This window comes from Salmo salar, chromosome ssa02, assembly GCF_905237065.1.
Source record: "Salmo salar chromosome ssa02, Ssal_v3.1, whole genome shotgun sequence".
Lineage (NCBI taxonomy): Eukaryota > Metazoa > Chordata > Actinopteri > Salmoniformes > Salmonidae > Salmo > Salmo salar.
This window is the reverse complement of record NC_059443.1, coordinates 25,954,575-25,975,514: the sequence shown is the minus strand read 5'-3', so window position 1 is coordinate 25,975,514 and position 20,940 is coordinate 25,954,575. Positions and strand designations below refer to the sequence as shown.

At 44.2% G+C, this 20,940-nt stretch overlaps 1 long non-coding RNA gene and 1 pseudogene across 1 annotated transcript; one reads left to right on the top strand and one right to left on the bottom strand.

The window, feature by feature from the left end:
* Positions 1–5,577: 5,577 nt before the first annotated feature.
* Positions 5,578–7,181, bottom strand: LOC106577659 (IgGFc-binding protein-like; annotated as a pseudogene).
* A 10,498-nt stretch (positions 7,182–17,679) lies between these two features.
* LOC123728725 (uncharacterized) lies at positions 17,680–19,779 on the top strand. The gene is made up of 3 exons (XR_006760462.1): positions 17,680–18,791; positions 19,060–19,366; positions 19,539–19,779. It is a non-coding gene; the product is annotated as an uncharacterized lncRNA (long non-coding RNA).
* Positions 19,780–20,940: the final 1,161 nt, after the last annotated feature.

Below are 20,940 nucleotides of genomic sequence, written 5' to 3'. Positions count from 1 at the left end.
AAGGCTTTTACGGTTACAGAAGTCATCAAAAGAGAGCGCCTGGGGAATAGGAGTGGAGCTAGGCACTGCAGGGCCTAGATTCACCTCTACATCACCAGAGGAACAGAGGAGGAGTAGGATAAGGGTACGGCTAAAAGCTATGAGAATTGGTTGTTTATGATGTCCGGAATAGAGAGTAAAAGGAGCAGGTTTCTAGGGGCGATAAAATAGCTTTAAGGTATAATGTACAGACAAAGGTATGGCAGGATGTGAATACAGTGGAGGTAAACCTAGGCATTGAGTGATGAGAGAGATATTGTCTCTAGAAACATAATTGAAACCAGAAGATGTCATAGCATGTGTGGGTGGTGGAACTGAAAGGTTGCATAAGGTATAATGAGCAGGGCTAGAGGCTCTACAGTGAAATAAGCCAATAAACGCTAACCAGAACAGCAATGGAGAACGTTGTTCTCAATATGACACCTAAACATATGGCCCTCCCTCACAGACACCTCCTCTAACAACTGTTTGGTCGTAAGTGAAAAAACCTGCTAGAAGATTAAGGGCATGGTCCGTGGACTCTTGTAACCGGAAAACCCTATGTCACTTACATGTCTAGGCGAACAGATAATCAGAAAGTCTAACATTATTTATAGTATCATTCAACAACTGATACACTGAAACTGTGTGTATTCACTAAACACAACACAATGGTCAATCACCCCTTTGACACATTGCACATCCAACGGTTCAATATGATGATAATGTCCATCTGTCTTTCCCATCCCTGAGCACCACTTACATTGGTTGAAACCTGTGATCAGGATCCTCATTATCCTTGACATAGTCTGGAACTGGATATAAGTCAGGAAGTTCACCATCTGTTTCAGTCTCTAACAATTGATGTTGTTCTTGATAGGTACGATAACCCCATCCTCCCCCTGGAGCTACTCCCCATAGGCATTCAGGATTTAAAAATGGACAGTCCAAAGGTCCTCCTTTAGTATTGCATGGTTTTCCTCGTCAGTGTATTGTCCTGGAGCTCCAAGAACAGGGTACACCTCCACAAATGGGTCAGTAATGACTGTCTGTACAGTCATCTGTTTTACTGTGGTTTGGATCAGGCGAGATTTTAGTAAAGTTGAAACAACTCCCATCACCACTAATGCTGTCATGATTGCCATTTTTGTAAACATTGCACCCCATTTTCCCAGGATTGAGTCCAACCAGTCCCAGGCATTGGAATCATGTCTAGCATTGTCTTTAACTTCCTGTTGTAGTCCTTTCAGCTTGGTCATTGCCTTAGTAAATTAACCATCTGGGGCAGTGTTATTGGGGATGAAGGTGCAGCATTCATCTCCAAACAAACTCCACCTTACTCTGCCAAGAGCCAATTTAAAGCCTGCCTGTTCTGCCATGTCATTTTTCTAGCGGCCTGTACTTGTTCTCCCAAAGCTGTCAATGCATAGTCTGTATAGTTAATCTTTGTTGGATATAGTTATAGTAAATGTAATTTATCCATTCTTGGTTTTTGTTTGGTGATATCAAAGAAATATTGATTCAAATCCTGACAACCTCATCTCTTACTTTGTATTCCTTGGGGATTCCTCTGTTTTCCAATTGCATCCAAATATACCTTGGGGGTCAGACTTATATTCTCACCTTACTGTTTTGTTGCTTAGTATTACTAGGATTCCATTCAATGACAGTTCTGTTGAAACAACCTAACCCTTGCACAAAGGCCTGTCCATCCTTTTGGTAATGTTGCCCTTAATCTTTTCCCTCCACATATCCAGAAGAAATCGGCCACTACCACAGTCAGTTCTTTATATGGTGCAATGAATGGTAGTGCAAGAGTTTGATTTTGACAACTATCATGAGTAATTACTTTTCCCGCCCAACTTCCGGCTGCTTGATACGTAGCCCTTTTTGGTGTGTCTGCATTCCAATTGGTGTTAAGTGCCATGTGGTCTCACATGTGCCTCTAAACTTTGCCATCTCATGCTATCCTTCTGTGCTGTTAAAACATTCATATGGATGTTTATAATCAATTCAATATTTATATGGGGTCTCTAACTTCTGTGCTCCCACCCGTACATCCAATTCTTGACACCATTTTCCCCAGCCTGTTTGGTTGTAATATCTTTGATACTGTGGATTACCCAAATATGAAAAACATTCAGCTGGACAATGAGGCCTTTCTGATCTTCTCAAATAGCAAAAGTTTGATTAAAGTCAGCATAGTCCCTATAAAGAATAAGGATGAGGTACCACCCCAAATTCTTTTAGTGGAGAGGGTGCACACAATTTGTCAGTCTTAATTTAGACACTGTATATGAGCCCATTCATTTTTTGCTACTTTCTTCAAAGATTAGTCCTTGTATATTTCTGGGGTTGAATCACCAATTGGGGTGACAGCTCATTTTCTTGACTTAAATTACTGGGATTGGTTAGAAGGTTCCCAATGTTTTGGAGGAACCCAACTGATTCTGATGTTTATGGCTTTTTTGTAATGGCAGTGGACGGTAGCTGGGTTGTTACTGCAGCCGTTACTGCCGTCTGTCTTGTCAGAGGCTCTAGGTTGGGGTCAATCTGGATGATGGCACTAAATGGTTAAGGGAATAGTGTGACGATGACTATTTTATATTCTTCACCTTCCTTTTGGTCACGCTTGTCCATGGTAATCAGCACATTAGCTTCTTTGTTTATTCTTATATTACATCCTTTTCAGTCCCAGATGGCTTCTCTCATCGTCTCATCCACAGAGTGCAATTTCTGGTAGCGGTCTAGTTCTCTTAATTGAGAGGGACCTCTGCGTCCGTTACTGTTTGGGATGGAATGGGGATGCTAATCCATTTTTCAGTAGAAACTTGTTTTCTTACCCTACTTCTGACATACTTTATGGTTGTTGGGCCTATTACCATGTTTCCTAGGTTCTGCTGTCAAGGCCATTTTACCATTCTTCAGTTGTTTTGGTTTCCACTGTCTTTCAGGGAGACCATGTGAGGGCAGAGAAGTCGATGGTAGGGAAGTTGCCTTCCCATTCTCCTGTCGTTGTTTCTCCGTCCCCTTGGACGGCGCCTCCGTCAGGGGTATCTGGCAGAGTAGGTATGTCATCAAGAACAGGCATGTCACTCCTTCCCATCCCTGGACTCTCTGGATCTTCAGGTGAGTGTGTGTTGACTATTTGGAGTTGCGCCGTGGTCCTCTTCTCCTTCCTCCAGGCTCCTGTCTGGAGTATCAGCATCCTCTCCTTCTGTTCCCTCCGGGCTCAATGGTCATTCGATCACCCTTGGAGCTTTGGTGCAGTGGTTTAGATGGTACCACATGGTGCTTCCTTCCACCTGGACGGCTGTTCGTGTTGCTAGGACCACCTTGTAGGGACCCTCTCACCTTGGCTTGTTCCATTTCCTCCGGAACACTCGGATGTAGACCTGCTCCCCTAGGATCACCAGACGAGGAACCTCTGGTCTTGGTTTTCAAATTCAGAGACTTATGGCCTCTGTTCTATGATCACACCATACACAATCATATTTTTATCTCTCATCACACAACAGAATGACGCTGAAGCTGGTGACTTCCTTCACTTGAGCTGCTTTTAGTTTCTCCACTTTCTCCTTCTGGTTACTAAGAGAGTGATAGCATATGACTTGCAAAGCAACGAGAAACACAACAGTATTAACAATGTGATAAGCTATGCATGAAAACCAAAGTCTCAGACCATGGCAATTCCCACTCTCTTCACCTGACTATGCCTCCAGGGTACTTTGATGAATTCCACAAAAATGAAAGCCCTAAAAAGCCTCATGCTTTCGCCCAGTCTTCCCCTTTACGGCCCCAGGTTCCGAGAGGTGTTCCCAAGCATGTCATTTTCACTTTGTTCCCCATCTCCTTCATTGCCACTTGATAGGCACATCACCTGATAGGCAAGTGTGTATCCATAATCAACTATACATCCTCGAGGTAACTCAGCACTGTATATGCTTTCACATCAACGTGTTCATAATGTTTAGAGTACAATTACACCGACATCTATCCTCTTTCATATGATGCAATAACCAATAAAGCAGGTAACCCAACTATGATGTTAACCTCTTGGGTAGGGGGCAGTATTTTCACGTCCGGATGAAAAGCGTGCCCAAAGTAAACTGCCTGTTACTCAGGCCCAGAAGCTAGGATATGCATATAATTAGTAGATTTGGACAGAAAACACTGACGTTTCTAAAACTGTTAGAATAACAGAACTGATTTGGCAGGCGAAACCCCGAGCACAATCCATCCAGGGAATTTTTTTGAGATCATTGTGTTTTCTAATTCTTTTCTATAGGAAACCTGATATAGTCGGGCCCAGATTGCAGATCCTTTGGCTTCCACTAGGTGTCAGTCTTTAGAAATTGGTCAATGTTTTTCTTTTGAGAAATGAAATAGTGCTATTCTTTGTACGTGTCACTCTGAAGGTCTCTAGTATTTCGGTGCGCGTGAACAGGAGCATGCTCCGTGTTATTTTTCTTCGGTATTGGAAACAGATTATCCCGTCTTAAATTTTATCGATTATTTACATTTTAGGATACCTGAGGTTGGATTAGGAATGTTGTTTGAAATGTTTGGACCAAGTTTACAGGTAACTTATTAGATACTTCGTAGTCATGTTGGGTGAGTTGGAACCGGTGTATTTCTGAATCAAAACGCACCAAATAAATTGACATTTTGGGGATATAAAGAAGGAATTTATCAAACAAAACGACCATTTATTGTGTCTGCAAAAAGAAGATCTTCAAAGGTAAGGCAGCGTAGCCTAGTGGTTAGAGCGTTGGACTAGTAACCGAAAGGTTGCCAGATCAAATCCCCGAGCTGACAAGGTATGAATCTGTCGTTCTGCCCCTGAACAAGGGAGTTAACCCACTGTTCCTAGGCCTTCATTGAAAATAAGAATTTGTTCTTAACTGACTTGCCTAGTTAAGTAAAAAAAAGTATATTGTTATTTCTGACTTTTTCATTCCCTTGAGTCATGGTGAAGCCAGTCAGTCTGCCTTTATAGTCTTCACACACCTTGGCCAGCGTATAGACGCAGGTGCCCTGGAAGTCAAACCAATGGCCGTCGAATGACATGTAGTGGAGGTCACCTGACGCCGAACACGTGTCCTGCTCAATTGGGTGGCACCCCAACACCCCCTTTACTATCTTACAGACCTCCCCGCCTACACACTGGGCCTTGTGGCAAGAGATTACCCAGTTCTCCCCACAGGTACACTGTTCTAGACACTGACCCTGGGGGTAGAAGGTCTCCCTCTTCCTGTAGTAGTGCCCCCCCCGTAAGAGCAGCCGCACTGAGCCACGGGTACGCAGGCGTCACCACTCAGCAGGTAGCCTTCGTCACACTGGCAGCCCTCAAAACAGGACTGGCAACATGTGGAGAGGGAGGAGAGGCTTGCACAGGTGGCAGGGCAGCCTGGGGCACAGAGGCTATAGGCTACACAGGATAAGGGTGTAGTAACAATCCACTAAATGTAGCAATTGAATATAGAGTTTACTGCAGTGTTCTCTCTAGTATTCAGAATGTTTTCCCCTACTCAGAGATGTGTTTGTGCCTTACCAGTGTCAAAGCATGCCAAGAACTTCCTTCTTGACCAGACACTTGGTGTCCTTAGGGCAGGAGTGGTCACACACTAGGCCCTTGACTGGATCACAGGAACACTTCCTGCCAGTCTCCCTCATACGACACCCAGGCTGGGCAGATGGGTGGAAATTAATTACATCAGGGGACACACAATGCATCATGCCACTTTCAAAAGGGGGGGGAACACATCCAAACCAGGTCTAACTCCTTCAGATAAATCATCCTAGACCACAAACCTCTACCTTATAGGACCGTCCATCTTCATAGCAGTTGCACTGGTTCTGCTTTACGAAGGATTATCGGTTGAAGAAGAAGCCTGCGTCACACTCACAGCCTTCAGAGAAACTGGTGGAACACTGGACTATTTCTGTGAGGCCTGAGCAGGCTGTAGAACAGACATCCACACACCTCGTAGTGACTATTGGCTGGGCACTTTATGGCTGAGGTAGAAAGAACAAGAGAAAGTTAGCCATACACATGATTACAACACTAAGCAAGAGTAGACTAGAGGCTTGTGTTGGAAATTTGGATTCAGCAGCATTCTTCAGAAGCACATCATACATAGAGTAACCTAAGCAGCCGTCTCAGGGAACAGTAGTAACTCTTAGAGGGCACTTACGACAAAATGACGCCGTCCTCCAGTTCTTGACTTCAACCCCAGCCATGTGACAGTTGAAGGATTAGGCTGTCACACAGGACCTCTCCATCACCCTGAGGCACACACGTCAAAGATGCAGTCGTTGAAGTAGGGCTTGGGGTCCAGCTTGCTATGGCAGGTGGCAAAGGGGCCATTTGGTGCCGTGATGACCCCGCAGTAGTAGGGCTTCTCAAACACAGCCCTCTGACAGGTCACACTTGGGACAGGTGTTCTGGGTGCAACCATCACACAACTTGCCGGGATCACCACCTTCCACGACTTCCCGAAGGTGGTGACATCTTTCAGCAGCTTGCCGTTGGGCAGGAGTAAGTCATCACCAGGTTTACCATTGAAACTGCCACATAGGCCGCTCTTCTTGCCCCGATAGTTTCCAGGCACGGTGATCGTAACGTGGTAGACGAGGTCATAGGTGACGTGCAGGCCGAAGTCAGTTGTGATGATATAGTGGAAGCCCTCCTGGAAGACCTGCACCGCCCCGCCACTCAGACTCAGGGGCAGGTGGTTGAACATTCCATTCACCTGGTTGGAGGATAAACAGTCTTGTGGTCAAACCTTGTCAAAACTGCTAAAGAATAAATGCTCAATCCCGAGTCGCTCCAATGATCACAAACACAGAAAACAGCTTGTGAAGGCAAGATGGGGGATGTTTTATTAATTCAAAGTAAGAAACCAACAAGCCCCCTCCTACTTACCAGGATTCCCATAACATTCTTACTGAGGACCAGGGTGTAGTTGTACACATCCAGAGCCACCTGCATGGTGACAGACAACTTTGTTCCACTTCTCGTTCTCCACCTGTACAGAGAAGCCCACCAGGTGGGTCCCCTCCAGACCACTGCCCTTGGCCAGGGTGTAGGTACACATGCCCTGGAAGTCATATGCCAGCCTGTCGAAAGACGAGTAGTGGGGGCCATCGGACACACCCATTTCCCCACAAGATGGCAATTGAGGACTCCGTTCGCCACAGACATCTCGTTGGGGCCGCAGGAGAAGTTCTTGCATTCCACCTACAGATGAGATTCTCTAACATCACTGAAAATACAAGTGCAATGGAATTTCTGTACAGCCATCCATATGTACAGCAAGCTAATATCTCAATACAAATACTCCTATTAAAGTTGTCTCAGTTATTTATACTTCTCCATCCTGGGTGCACTTGCACCACTCCTCACACTTGTTGGGTAGAACATCTGGTCGGTGTTGTAGTAGGGGCCACCATGAACACAGCCACACTGGGCGAAGGGGACACAGTGGTCAACACTGAGGATGTGTCCTTCGTTACAAGAGAAGCCCTTGTTACACTGGGCGAGGCAGCCTGAGGGAGGGGACAGGCTTTGGCAAGTGGAAGGACAGCCAGATACACACACACACACACACCTCATAGTGGCTGTGGACTGGACACTTCACTGCTGAAGACACAGGAAGGAGTTAACAAAAATAGATCTACTCATGGTCATGAGTCTACATACTAATGTATAATTTATTGCCAAGAACACGATTACGGTGACATGTAGACAATTCAATGGTTGTACAAATGTCTCAGCACTTTCCACAGAACCCTTACTCCACCACTGTGTCAATCACAGCAGAAAGCAGACATTTTATAATGCAACAGTGTGGACTACTCACCACAAAACTGGGCAGACCTCCAGCTGTACACCTTAACCCTGGTTACCTGACAGGCTGATGTGTAGGCTGTGATGGCCTGACAGAGCACATCCCTCCTGCCTTTATACAAACATACGTCATACACGCAGTCCTCAAAGTATCCCACCAGGTCCACTCTGGCAAAGCAGTCCTGGAAAGGCCCCTTGGGGTCCCACAGAACCGCCTCTTCTGGTTGACTTCACAGTTGGGACAGGCCCCCTTACAGCCATGGATCTGCTCCACGCGCTAACTGGTCCCCGAAGTCCTTTGGCCTGGCAGGGGTTATCTCGTTCCTGGGTACAAGGTCATCTTGAGGCCAGGTGTTGTAGTTGCCACACAGGCCAGACAGCGCCCTGTAGGTGGAGGGCAGGGTGACAAACACTGCGCTGTTCCAGTCAAAGGAGACATTGAGGCCAAAGCTGGTGGTGACCACAGCGTACCAGCCACTCCTGTAGACAGACACCTGACCGTTGTTCAGGTACATAGGCAGGTTGACCAACTCATTGTCCACCTGGAAGAACACAATATAAATAATGGACTAATGATTCAAATGCAGTTAGAAAAGACTGTTGCATTGTACAATGAGCTACAACAACATGCCATCAGTCTTTCAGGGTGAAAACAAAGTCATCCTACAGTTGCACATCATTTCAATCGATGAACAATGCAGTCATCACCTCTGTCCATTGTGATATGCAATCGCGTCATATAAACCAGAAAAATCTCCTCACCGTGATCTGGCCCTTGTTCTCCTTACTGATGACAATATTCCGGCTGAAGACCCTGACCACCAGCTTGGTATAGGAAACCACCCTGCTGCCCCAGAAGTCATTTTGCACCCGCACCTCGAAGGGCACCAGGCCCGGGTCTGTGGAGCACAGGCCTGCCAGCTGGTAAACACAGGTGCCCTGGAAGTTAAACCTCTGCCCATCAAAGGTCAGGTAGTAGAATTGCCCGTGGCATGGCAGGTGCTGTGGGACACAGTGTGGCAGTCCCTGATGCCATCCACCACCTGGCACGCCTGCCCCGCCCGGCAACATACATCCTGGCAGTCAACCTTGCCGCTCAGGGACACAGGAGCGGCGTCATCGGCAGACCTGATCAGCCCAGAAGGAGTCACCGACTGGAACGTAGCAGCCCTGGTAGCTGCAGCTGGCGGTGGGAACACACTGGCTCCCACTAAGGACGAAGCCAGGGTTACAGGTGCAGGTTTCCACACAGGGGATTTCACATTTGGAGAGGGCACTGGGGTCAGAGCAGGTGGCAGGACAGGCAGAGCCACACAGCTCATAGTGGCTGTTGGTTGGACATCTGGCAACTATAGAAGGGGTTAGAGTAAAGACTCAATAGCTTGTAAAATGATTTACTGGATAGAAGCATGTCATACAAACACAGGTTACTCAGAGCATTGTGCCAGTTTCCGCTAGTCGTGTATCTGGATGCCCTCTCTGGTAGGCTTCAGTGTAGGCCTCCAGGGCCAGCAGAGGAATTGTCTGAGGCCTCCTCCCATATACACACATATCATATTTACAGATGTCAAAGTAGGCCTGGGGGTTGATGACAGCGTGTCATTGCTTGAACAGTCCATCCAGCACACAGGTGATCAGCCCACAGAACAAAGCACCAACAGGTTGTGTTCACAGCGTACACTCCCACCCACATAATGGTCCACACAGAGCATACTTCCCCAGGCCCGGAACCTTCCAGCTGGAGAAGTCGTCCTTAGGGTTACCATTGAAGTTGCCGCATAGGCCGCAGGTCTCGCCGGCGAAGCCGTCAGAGGCGGACCACGAGTTGGTGCTCCCAGTCGTACTGCACGGTCAGACCAAAGTCTGTCTGGATGACCAGAGTCACCGCTCTGGACCAGAGTCACCTTCCCCTCGTTCAGGACCACAGGGCACATACCACAGTCAATCTGCAAGAGTAAAGGATTCATAGTCATTACAAGAAGAGATTTGAGATGTACCGATTCCATGGCACATGAACTAATACACAAGACGAGGCCAGATTCAAAACTTAGTTTTTCTATTTAAATTACTCAACATTCTTGCAACCAATAGAATGCTATAGATATGGTACTGTGCATATGTAACTTGTTTTTCCACACAGGTTCAGGAATGGCTGAAGAATTGCAACATTTACTTGGAGACAACTCTTGATTTGAAAAGCAAGTCAATAATACTCAATGTTTAAAATATGTAGAAACTACAAAAATAGAAAGGTTCAGAACTTGTGAAACATCACAGCTGAAAAATACATGGCAAATAGAAAATCTAAACTGGATGGTCTTCAGAGACAGATGGGAGGGGTTGATGGTAGCTGGAGGATAGGACTGCACTAAATTGTAAAATATATAGTATGTATAAGCCTAAGTGTCATTGTCCATTAGTTCACTCCAATTAGGTAGGATTAAAAAAAAAGTTAAGTCATAGCTAATCATACTAGCCTATTGCTTTATATATATATATATATACTGCTCAACAAAAATAAAGGGAACACTTAAACAACACATCCTAGATCTGAATGAAATAAATAATCTTATTAAATACTTTTTTCTTTACATAGTTGAATGTGCTGACAACAAAATCACACAAAAATAATCAATGGAAATCCAATTTATCAACCCATGGAGGTCTGTATTTGGAGTCACACTCAAAATTAAAGTGGAAAACCACACTACAGGCTGATCCAACTTTGATGTAATGTCCTTAAAACAAGTCAAAATGAGGCTCAGTAGTGTGTGTGGCCTCCACGTGCCTGTATGACCTCCCTACAACGCCTGGGCATGCTCCTGATGAGGTGGCGGATGGTCTCCTGAGGGATCTCCTCCCAGACCTGGACTAAAGCATCCGCCAACTCCTGGACAGTCTGTGGTACAACGTGGCGTTGGTGGATGGAGCAAGACATGATGTCACAGATGTGCACAATTGGATTCAGGTCTGGGTAACGGGCGGGCCAGTCCATAGCATCAATGCCTTGCTCTTGCAGGAACTGCTGACACACTCCAGCCACATGAGGTCTAGCATTGCCTTGCATTAGGAGGAACCCAGGGCCAACTGCACCAGCATATGGTCTCACAAGGGGTCTGAGGATCTCATCTCGGTACCTAATGGCAGTCAGGCTACCTCTGGAGAGCACATGGAAGGCTGTGCGGCCCCCCAAAGAAATGCCACCCCACACCATGACTGACCCACCGCCAAACCGGTCATGCTGGAGGATGTTGCAGGCAGCAGAACGTTCTCCACGGCGTCTCCAGACTCTGTCACGTCTGTCACATGTGCTCAGTGTGAACCTGCTTTCATCTGTGAAGAGCACAGGGCGCCAGTGGCGAATTTGCCAATCTTGGTGTTCTCTGGCAAATGCCAAACGTCCTGCACGGTGTTGGGCGTAAGCACAACCCCCACCTGTGGACGTCAGGCCCTCATACCACCCTCATGGAGTCTGTTTCTGACCGTTTGAGCAGACACATGCACATTTGTGGCCTGCTGGAGGTCATTTTGCAGGGCTCTGGCAGTGCTTCTCCTGCTCCTCCTTGCACAAAGGCGGAGGTAGCGGTCCTGCTGCTGGGTTGTTGCCCTCCTACAGCCTCCTCCACATCTCCTGATGTACTGGCCTGTCTCCTGGTAGCGCCTCCATGCTCTGGACACTACGCTGACAGAGACAGCAAACCTTCTTGCCACAGCTCGCATTGATGTGCCATCCTGGATGAGCTGCACTACCTGAGCCACTTGTGTGGGTTGTAGACTCCATCTCATGCTACCACTAGAGTGAAAGCACCGCCAGCATTCAAAAGTGACCAAAACATCAACCAGGAAGCATAGGAACTGAGAAGTGGTCTGTGGTCCCCACCTGCAGAACCACTCCTTTATTGGGGGTGTCTTGCTAATTGCCTATAATTTCCACCTGTTGTCTATTCCATTTGCACAACAGCATGTCAAATGTATTGTCAATCAGTGTTGCTTCCTAAGTGGACAGTTTGATTTCACAGAAGTGTGATTGACTTGGAATTACATTGTGTTGTTTATACACTGCTCAAAAAAATAAAGGGAACACTTAAACAACACAATGTAACTCCAAGTCAATCACACTTCTGTGAAATCAACTCGCCCAATCTCTGAGCGCACCGCCGTGATGGTGACGCCCTACACCTTCACTGTTACCAGGCCAATGTAGGACACCCTGAGGCTGCCTCGTTCATCAATGGCCCAGCACTTACCAGTCTTGGTCGGGACTGGTCTCTTGATGCAGGTGGGATACTGACCCATTTCGTGTGGGCTGCAGGTGATACTGCTGAAGGTAGCAGCAACAGGCCCATCTGGAGAAATGGAATTAGTGAGTACATCATTCAGCACCACACACAACGCTTCAGTGTGTGCACACAGTAGTTTGCTCAATAGGGGGTAAGTCTTGCCAAATGGTTAGTTGAGCCATCTTGTTTCTAGTTAACTAAAACAATCATGGACAAAAATATTTAGGAAGAGGTAATCATTTCATGGAATCTGATAAGGAAAAAACCTGATTCACTAAGTGAAATGAATTAGTGTTATGGTTTCATGATGCTTGTATTGTAAGGAGTATACAAAATATGTCAAGAGTTAGTTCATACATAGGGAACTTAGCCAAATGAAATATACAATTTAAAGTGTTGGCCTCATGTTTCATGACCTGAAATAAAAGATACCAGAGATATTAGACGCACAAAAAGCTTATTTCTCAAGTTGTCTACATCCATGTTAGTGAGCATTTTCCCCGTCACCCAGATAATCCAGCCACCTGACAGGTGGCATATCAAGAAGCATGATCATGACACAGGTGCACCTTGTGATGGGACAATAAAAGGCCACTAAAATGCAGTTGTCACACAACACAAGTTCAGGGAGTGTGAAATTGGCATGCTGACTGCAGGAATGTCCACCAGAGCTGTTGCCAGAGAACTGAATGTTCATTTCTCTACCATAAACCATCATCATTTAAGAGAATTTGGCAGTAGGTCCAACCGGCCTCACAACGTGTGGGCGAGCGGTTTGCAGATCTCAACATTGTGAGCAGTGCCCCATGGTGGCGGTGGGGTTATAGTATGGGCAGGCATAAGCGTCGACAAAGAACACAATTGTATTTTAATCGAATAGCAATTTGAACGCACATATATACTGTGACGAGAACCTGAGGCACATCGGCATTCCATTTATCCCTCGCTATAACATCATTTTGCAAGGATCTGTACACAATCCCTAGAAGATGTCCCAGTTCCTCCATGGTCTGCATACTCACCATCTAGAAGAAAAAGAAACGCACACCTATTAAGGCGAGGTGCTGGGTAGTATAAAACTTCAAAAAATAAGGGAGAGCACCACACACTCTAGGAGCTCAGATACAAAAATGTAATATCCAATGTTTCGACAGCCAAGCTGTCTTCATACTCACCAGAAATGTCACCCATTGAGTATATCCACAATCAGCCTGATCATCTCAATGCAGAAGGAGATGTCGCATGAGGCATATGGTAACACCAAATACTGACTGGTTCTGATCCACACCCCTACAAAAAGGAATCCAAACAGATGCATGTGAAATCTATAGATTAGGGCACCAATTAATTTAAAATGACTAATTTCTTTATATTAACTGTAACTCAGTAAAATCAGTGCGTTTATAGTTGTTCAGTATAAATTCTTCCAACTTCTGTCAAATTAGTTTGAGCATTGCTATAAAAACCTATGACAAAACCTGCAAATGGGTTAAGTCAAAACTCAGCCACCATCTCCAGTGTAGATTTTGCCTTGTGTTCAGGTAATGTTCCTGCTTGCAATTACACAAGAGGCTGTGTTTACATTGAAGCAGGCCATTGGCTGCCTTCATCACAATGCACAAGAGTTCTGATTGGTTCCATGTTTAATAAATTGGCACATTTCCCAGAACTGCCAAGTGTTGGAACAATTAGTCAGAATGTTTTACTGTTGTATACACAAAAACATAAATCTGCTCGATGGGTATAGAGCAACTTCACGTTAAGGCATTGGACCACCATCTGAGGCACTAACTAGTTTGCAATGAGTGAGTGTTGCAGAAAGAAATACACCTAAGCTTACAATTTTCACTGAGGCATTTGTACATTATGAATTAAGCAAATTCTCATGTGGGGGTGCCCTTTGCCATTTTTAAGCACCTGTCCCTGAAAGTTCTGTACACACAGCCCCTGTCCAGATGCCAATTGTCCCTTTTCCCCCGTTACTAGTCCCCAGGTCATTGTTGTAAATTACATTTACAAAAATAATATATAAAAAGAAAAATCGGCTGCTTTGACAAATCGTCTGGCTCGTAACATACAAACCTCACCGGCAACATTGCGTGCGCACAGTACAAAAGAAATGTGCACACACACATTAGGCAATAATTTATCACACACACTACTTGCTCTTGTGAAGGCTGGCCTGCGGAGCCAAGCGTTAAAATAGAACTTGGTCTATTTAAAGAACCAACCTGGACTCCGTGGGAAACGTAACCTTGTAAAGCCGAGCTACTCCAATTAGTGTGCTAAGTTGTGTAACAAGTTGGGGATGTCCATCAGCCATTTCATACAATAAGTTACAAGTTGCAATTTCTTGTGAATAGGTGACTAACATTAGCTACTATGCTAAGTAGTTGTAATGTAGCCAGAAAAGAGGTGCAAAGTAGCTAAAATTGTCCATGATGATTCAAATTTGCCTTAGGTAACCATATCAAAACATACTAATTTGATCAAGCATGACAATCATATCCAACCCAGAACTGTGATATTATTTAGAATTTTGGATCCGCTCAAGTGGATCTGTGAAGACCTTTAAGTTTACAGTAGCTCCACATGGGCCAAGCAATTAGGATTTCAGTCAAATTAGCTCGGTTCATTGGAAGTGGTAGATTGTTAATATTTTGTGGTAACCAAGCTCAGCAAGAGAAGATTCTGAAGATTAAAAGACATGTTCCTGGTACTAATGCTAGATTGAGGGGAGTCGTCAATGGGGTCCCAATATGGATGTCCATAGACTATATTAAAGAAAATGTGAAGGGAGGAAGAGTGATTGAGGCCAAAAGGTTGATCAGTAGGAAAGCGGGTCAAAGAAGTGAAAGCCTATCAGTGCTGTATACGTTTGAGAAAGTCATGCCTGGGAAAGTACAGATTAGATTCATTAGTTTCAATGTCAGAGAATTTGTCCCATCTCCATTTCCGTCTTATCAAACTTTGTCACATGCGCCGAATACAACAAGTGTAGACCTTCGAAGTACGGTAATGGAATATTTTGAATTTTTTGTCACGAAACGCGCCGGGTGCGTCACCCTTCGTTACCCTTCGGATAGTGTCTTGAACGCACAACAAAACGCCGCTATTTGGATATAACTATGGATTATTTTGAACCAAACCAACATTTGTTATTGAAGTAGAAGTCCTGGGAGTGCATTCTGACGAAGAACAGCAAAGGTAATCCAATTTTTCTTATAGTAAATCTGAGTTTGGTGAGTACCAAACTTGGTGGGTGTCAAAATAGCTAGCCATGATGGCCGGGCTATCTACTCAGAATATTGCAAAATGTGCTTTCACCGAAAAGCTATTTTAAAATCGGACACCGCGATTGCATAAAGGAGTTCTGTATCTATAATTCTTAAAATAATTGTTATGTTTTTTGTGAACGTTTATCGTGAGTAATTTAGTAAATTCACCGGAAGTGTTCGGTGGGAATGCTAGTTCTGAACGTCACATGCTAATGTAAAAAGCTGGTTTTTGATATAAATATGAACTTGATTGAACAAAACATGCATGTATTGTATAACATAATGTCCTAGGAGTGTCATCTGATGAAGATCATCAAAGGTTAGTGCTGCATTTAGCTGTGGTTTTGTTTTTTGTGACATTATATGCTAGCTTGAAAAATGGGGGTCTGATTATTTCTGTCTGGGTACTCTGCTGACATAATCTAATGTTTTGCTTTCGCTGTAAAGCCTTTTTGAAATCGGACAGTGTGGTTAGATAAAGGAGAGTCTTGTCTTTAAAATGGTGTAAAATAGTCATATGTTTGAAAAATTGAAGTTTTCGGATTTTCGAGGACTTTGTATTTCACGCCACGCCCATCATTGGATATTGGAGCAGGTGTTCCACTAGCGGAACGTCTCGATGAAAGAGGTTAATTAAGCGATTGTTTGTGGATCACAATGATATCATGGAGTGAGCGAGTCCATCATAAGCACAGTTCATGTTCTGGTTGTATTGTTGGAACATCTTTTGCTCTTAGCTTGCGCCACTGCAGGGCAAATAAGCTAATGGCCAGCAACGTCCCATTGTCCACACAAGTATGTCTACAACAAACAATATGACAACCTACATCAAGTTGTATTTCGGTCACCAGCATTAAAGCTTCTGTTGCTGCTCCACATGTACTTACTCCTTGGTATTGGTAAGTAGACCTATTAGACTACTCAACCCCTTTTAGCCTTTTGTGCAGCACACCTTGCAAGGTCATTGGAAAACTATTGAAATAGATTGGGATCCTTAAGGGTGTTTCTGTGTTCACTCTAGCTACAACATCCAATGGAATAGCAGGGCGCGAAATACAAAACATAAAATCTAATAATTTCAATTTCTCAAACATACGACTATTTTACACCATTTTAAAGATACACTTCTCCTTGATGTAACCACATTGTCTCATTTTCAAAAAGCTTTACAGCGAAAGCAAAACATTAGATTATGTTAGGACAGTACATAGACAAACAATAACCACACAGCCATTTTCCAAGCAAGGAGATGTCACAGAAACCCAAAATACAGCTAAAATGAAGCACTAACCTTTGACGATCTTCATCAGATGACACTCCTAGGACATCATGTTACACAATACAAAGTTCATATTTATATCCAAAAACAGCATTTTAAATTGGCGCGTGATGTTCAGGAAATGTATTCCCACCAAAACTCCCGGTGAATGAGCACATCAATTTACAAAAGTACTCATCATAAACGTTGACAAAACATATAACAATTATTTAAAGAATTATAGATACAGTACTCCTTGGTGCAACCGCTGTGTCAGATTTCAAAATAACTTTACGGAGAAAGCACATTGTTCAATATTCTGAGTACATAGCTCAACCATCAATGCAAGCTATTCAGTTACCCGCCAAGTTCTGGCATCAACAAAACTCTGAATTAGTGTTATAAATCATTCCTTACCTTTGCTGATCTTCGGAGGAATGCACTCCAAGGACTCCTACTTCCACAAGAAATGTTATTTTTGTTCGAAATACTCCATATTTATGTCCAAATACCTCCGTTTTGTTTGTGCGTTGAGATCACTATCCAAAGGCATAATGCGCGAGCGTAATTCGAGACACAAAAAGTCAAAATGTTCTATTACCATTTGTAGAAACATGTCAAACGTTGTTTACAATCAATCTTTAGGGTATTTTTAACGTAAAAATGCAATAATATTCCAACCGGACAATAGCGTATTCATTCCAGGAGAAAAAGAAGGAACGGCGGGCTCGCACCAATCCCTTTGTCCATAGGCAGTCCACTCATTGACTGAGCTACTATTTTCTGCCCAGTAACAGAAGGCTGAAAGAACTTTCTGAAGGCTGTTAGCCAATGGAAGCCTTAGGAAGTGCAACGTGACCCCACAGACACTGTAGTTTCGATAGGGATTCAAAAGAACTACAATTCTCAGATTTCCCACTTGGTTGGATTTTTCTCAGGTTTTTGCCTGCCATATGAGTTCTGTTATACTCACAGACATCATTCAAACAGTTTTGGAATCTTCAGAGTGTTTTCTATCCAAGTCTACTAATAATATGCATATTGTAGTTTCTGGGCCCGAGGAGTAGGCAGTTTAATTTGGGTACGTTTTTCATCCGGGCGTGAAAATACTGCCCCCTATACCTTAACAGGATTTATTAACCCCCAAAAATAGGACCATTATACTGGTAGTTACAGGTGTGGCTATACAAAATGTCACCAGAGATGTTTCAACTGACCTGATATTGGTGATACTATCTTGTGTAAACGGGAGTCTCATAAAATGTCAGGGTCTGGGCGAGGTTATGGATAACTTCCGGGTCTCCCGTAATCCCATCCAAGGCTGTGGTCGTACCGTGAGCCCGGTGCTTGGAGAAAGGGCACTTTGGCTAAACTTAACAAAGAAAAAGTGGACCTCCTGGAAGCCCCTGTGACACCCAACGGAAACGCTCTCAGTATAGTAATGTAGGATTTTAGGTGTTCTACACATGAAATTGTCATTCCAAACTTTACCTGCAACTGTACAGTATATTCCATTTTGTTGCGACTCAAGCAATTCTTCTCTGTTCTAGCAGCAGGCTACATGGAGAATGTACCACATCTAAAGACCTGCAAAAGCTATACTGAGAGCGTTTCTGTTTCTAAAAGGATGTATTTGGGTGTTTTTGGAGCATTTGATCATGTTTTTACAGAGCTCCCTTACTGCACAACAAGGATGAGGAAGTTAATATCTAGTTGGGGAAGTTTCTTAAACACAAGTGAAATCACACAAAAAATAAATTGTCTGCGCCCTTCTAGAACATGCCATTTACATAAGAAATGTAGATTTTTTTTAAAAAGCAAACTTCTCCTTTAATGTACCCTTTGCATAAATTGTGATGTAGAAGTTATATACTGTAGTAGTTTTGCAAATTTAAATCCACTGTCAACCCTATTCCTTTGCGGTATCCCACTACGAACTGTGTACCGACACCTGTGGTACTAGCTGTGCCAGCCTGGTGGACTCCTTCACCTACTCTGCTAGCTGCTTCGAGGGCTGCTAGTGCAACGTGAGCTTCGTCTCTGACGGCGACAAGTGTGACTCCATGGATACGTGCGGATACGTCTACGAAGGCCACTATCTGATGGTGAGTCTCTACCTTTTATTTAACACCATTATTAATGCTAGGTCACCCTACAGAATGTTTTATTGTATTCTACATTAATGGCACTGAAGTACCAGGATTCATTTAAATTGCCAATTCAACCAGTATACCTGAGAATTTACACTCAAGTTTCCCATACCACAGTAGATGGATGATCCCTTGGTTCAGCAAATATGTTCTATATTTCCAGGTTGGCCAAGTGGTGTTAACAAAAGTCTGTGACTCCAAGTGTGTTTGCTTGGTCTCTCAGGGCTGGTGAGGTGTGAGAAGCTGATCTGTGCCAGAGGAGAGTTCAGTGGGCTGAAGGACTGTCAGAGGATGCCAATGCAAGCAGGGGCACTGCATGGTCCACCATGGTATCCACTTCACCTCCTTCAATGGCATGAGGAGGCCATGGGGATAGGGGTGTTCGAGGTGGCCTCTGTGTGACCAGACCTTTGGCCAGTGGTTCATTGTGGTGGTGGATGCACGCGTCTAGTAAGGGAGCCTATCCCAATGTGGCTACAGTCTAAGTGTTCTCCATGGATGTCACTGTCAACAGCCAGCACAACACCTGGGTGAGTAAGGCTGAGGAACGAGTGATGAGGGAGTGGATGAGACATATTGCACATTTACTGTAGCAGCTGTTAGGGCAAAGAAATGGACATATGACCATCCACAAAATATATTTTTGATAACACCATTCTGTAATGGATATGACTGTCTTTGTCCTCTTCCTGTATCTCCCAGATCAACGGCCAGAATGTCCATCCCCAGCACTCCAGACAATCAGCGTCGCCGACAGGACAGTGGTCATCGAGAGGGTGTCCCCTACTCCATCTCCCAGGAGCTCTTGGTTACTATTGACAACCACCTGGCGGGCAAGGTGTGCGGTGCTGCGGCAACTACAACGGTATTGTCAAGGAAGACATAACAGCCAACAGGCAATCCTCCACAGATGTGACTGTGATCGTTGGGGACTTCTCTAGCTGGTGAGTGGTTGACCTGTAGAGTATAATGTAACTATTCTTATAGAGCAGTAGTATTACGAGGGAATGTACATAGAACATCACTACAGTATTCCTTCAGTGTCCAGTCATAATATTTGCTTTAATCCTATGCCTAGTAGAAGTGATTTCTCTTTCTCTACAATACTGTAAACTACTTGCGGAGAGACTCTACTTATCCTCATTCCCTCTTTAAATTATTTATCTTGAACTCCATTTTATGCTAAGTGCAAACGTTATTTATCCGCTGCAATAAGCGCACAGATCAGTACCAAACAAGGAGCCTGTACAAGTCCTTTTAAGGGAAGGAAAGTGTGGTTTTAAATTGCATTTGAACCATTTTAATTAAGAAATGTCAGAATCCCTTGCGGTAATTACTGATTAAAAAACAGGTGAGACTTTTGGCATTTCATTATGATCCCCATTAGCTGTTGCAAAAGCAGCAACTACTCTTCCTGGGATCCACACAAAACATGACCGATGACATAATACAGAATATCAATAGACAGAACCAGATCACCAACAAAAGGCACACGTAGCCTACATATCCATACCAATACATACACACAAACTATCTAGGTCAAATAGGGGAGAGGCGTTGTGCCGTGAGGTGTTACTTTATCTGTTTTTTGAAACCAGGTTTGCTGTTCATTTGAGCAATATGAGATGGAACGGAGTTCCATGCAATAAGGGCTCTATATAATACTGTACGTTTTCCTGAATTTGTTCTGGATTTGGACTATGAAAAGACTCCTGGTGGCATGTCTGGTGTGTGTGTAAGTTGACTATGCAAACGATTTGGGATTTAACACATTGTTTCTTATGAAAAGAAGTGATAGTCTCAGCTCTTAGCCAAGAGAGACTGGCATGCATGGCCCCCTTACAATGAAGAGCAAGACGTGCTGCTCTGTTCTGGGCCAGCTGCAGCTTAACTTGATCTTTCCATGCAGCAATCAACCACACGACTGGACAATAATCAAGATAAGACAAAACTAGAGCCTGCAGGACTTGCCTTTGGAATGACATTTCAAAAAAGCAGAGCATCTCTTTATTATGGACAGACCTCTCCCTATCTTTACAACCATTGAGTCTGTACGTTTTGACCATGACAGTTTACAATCTAAGGTAACGCCAAGTAATTTAGT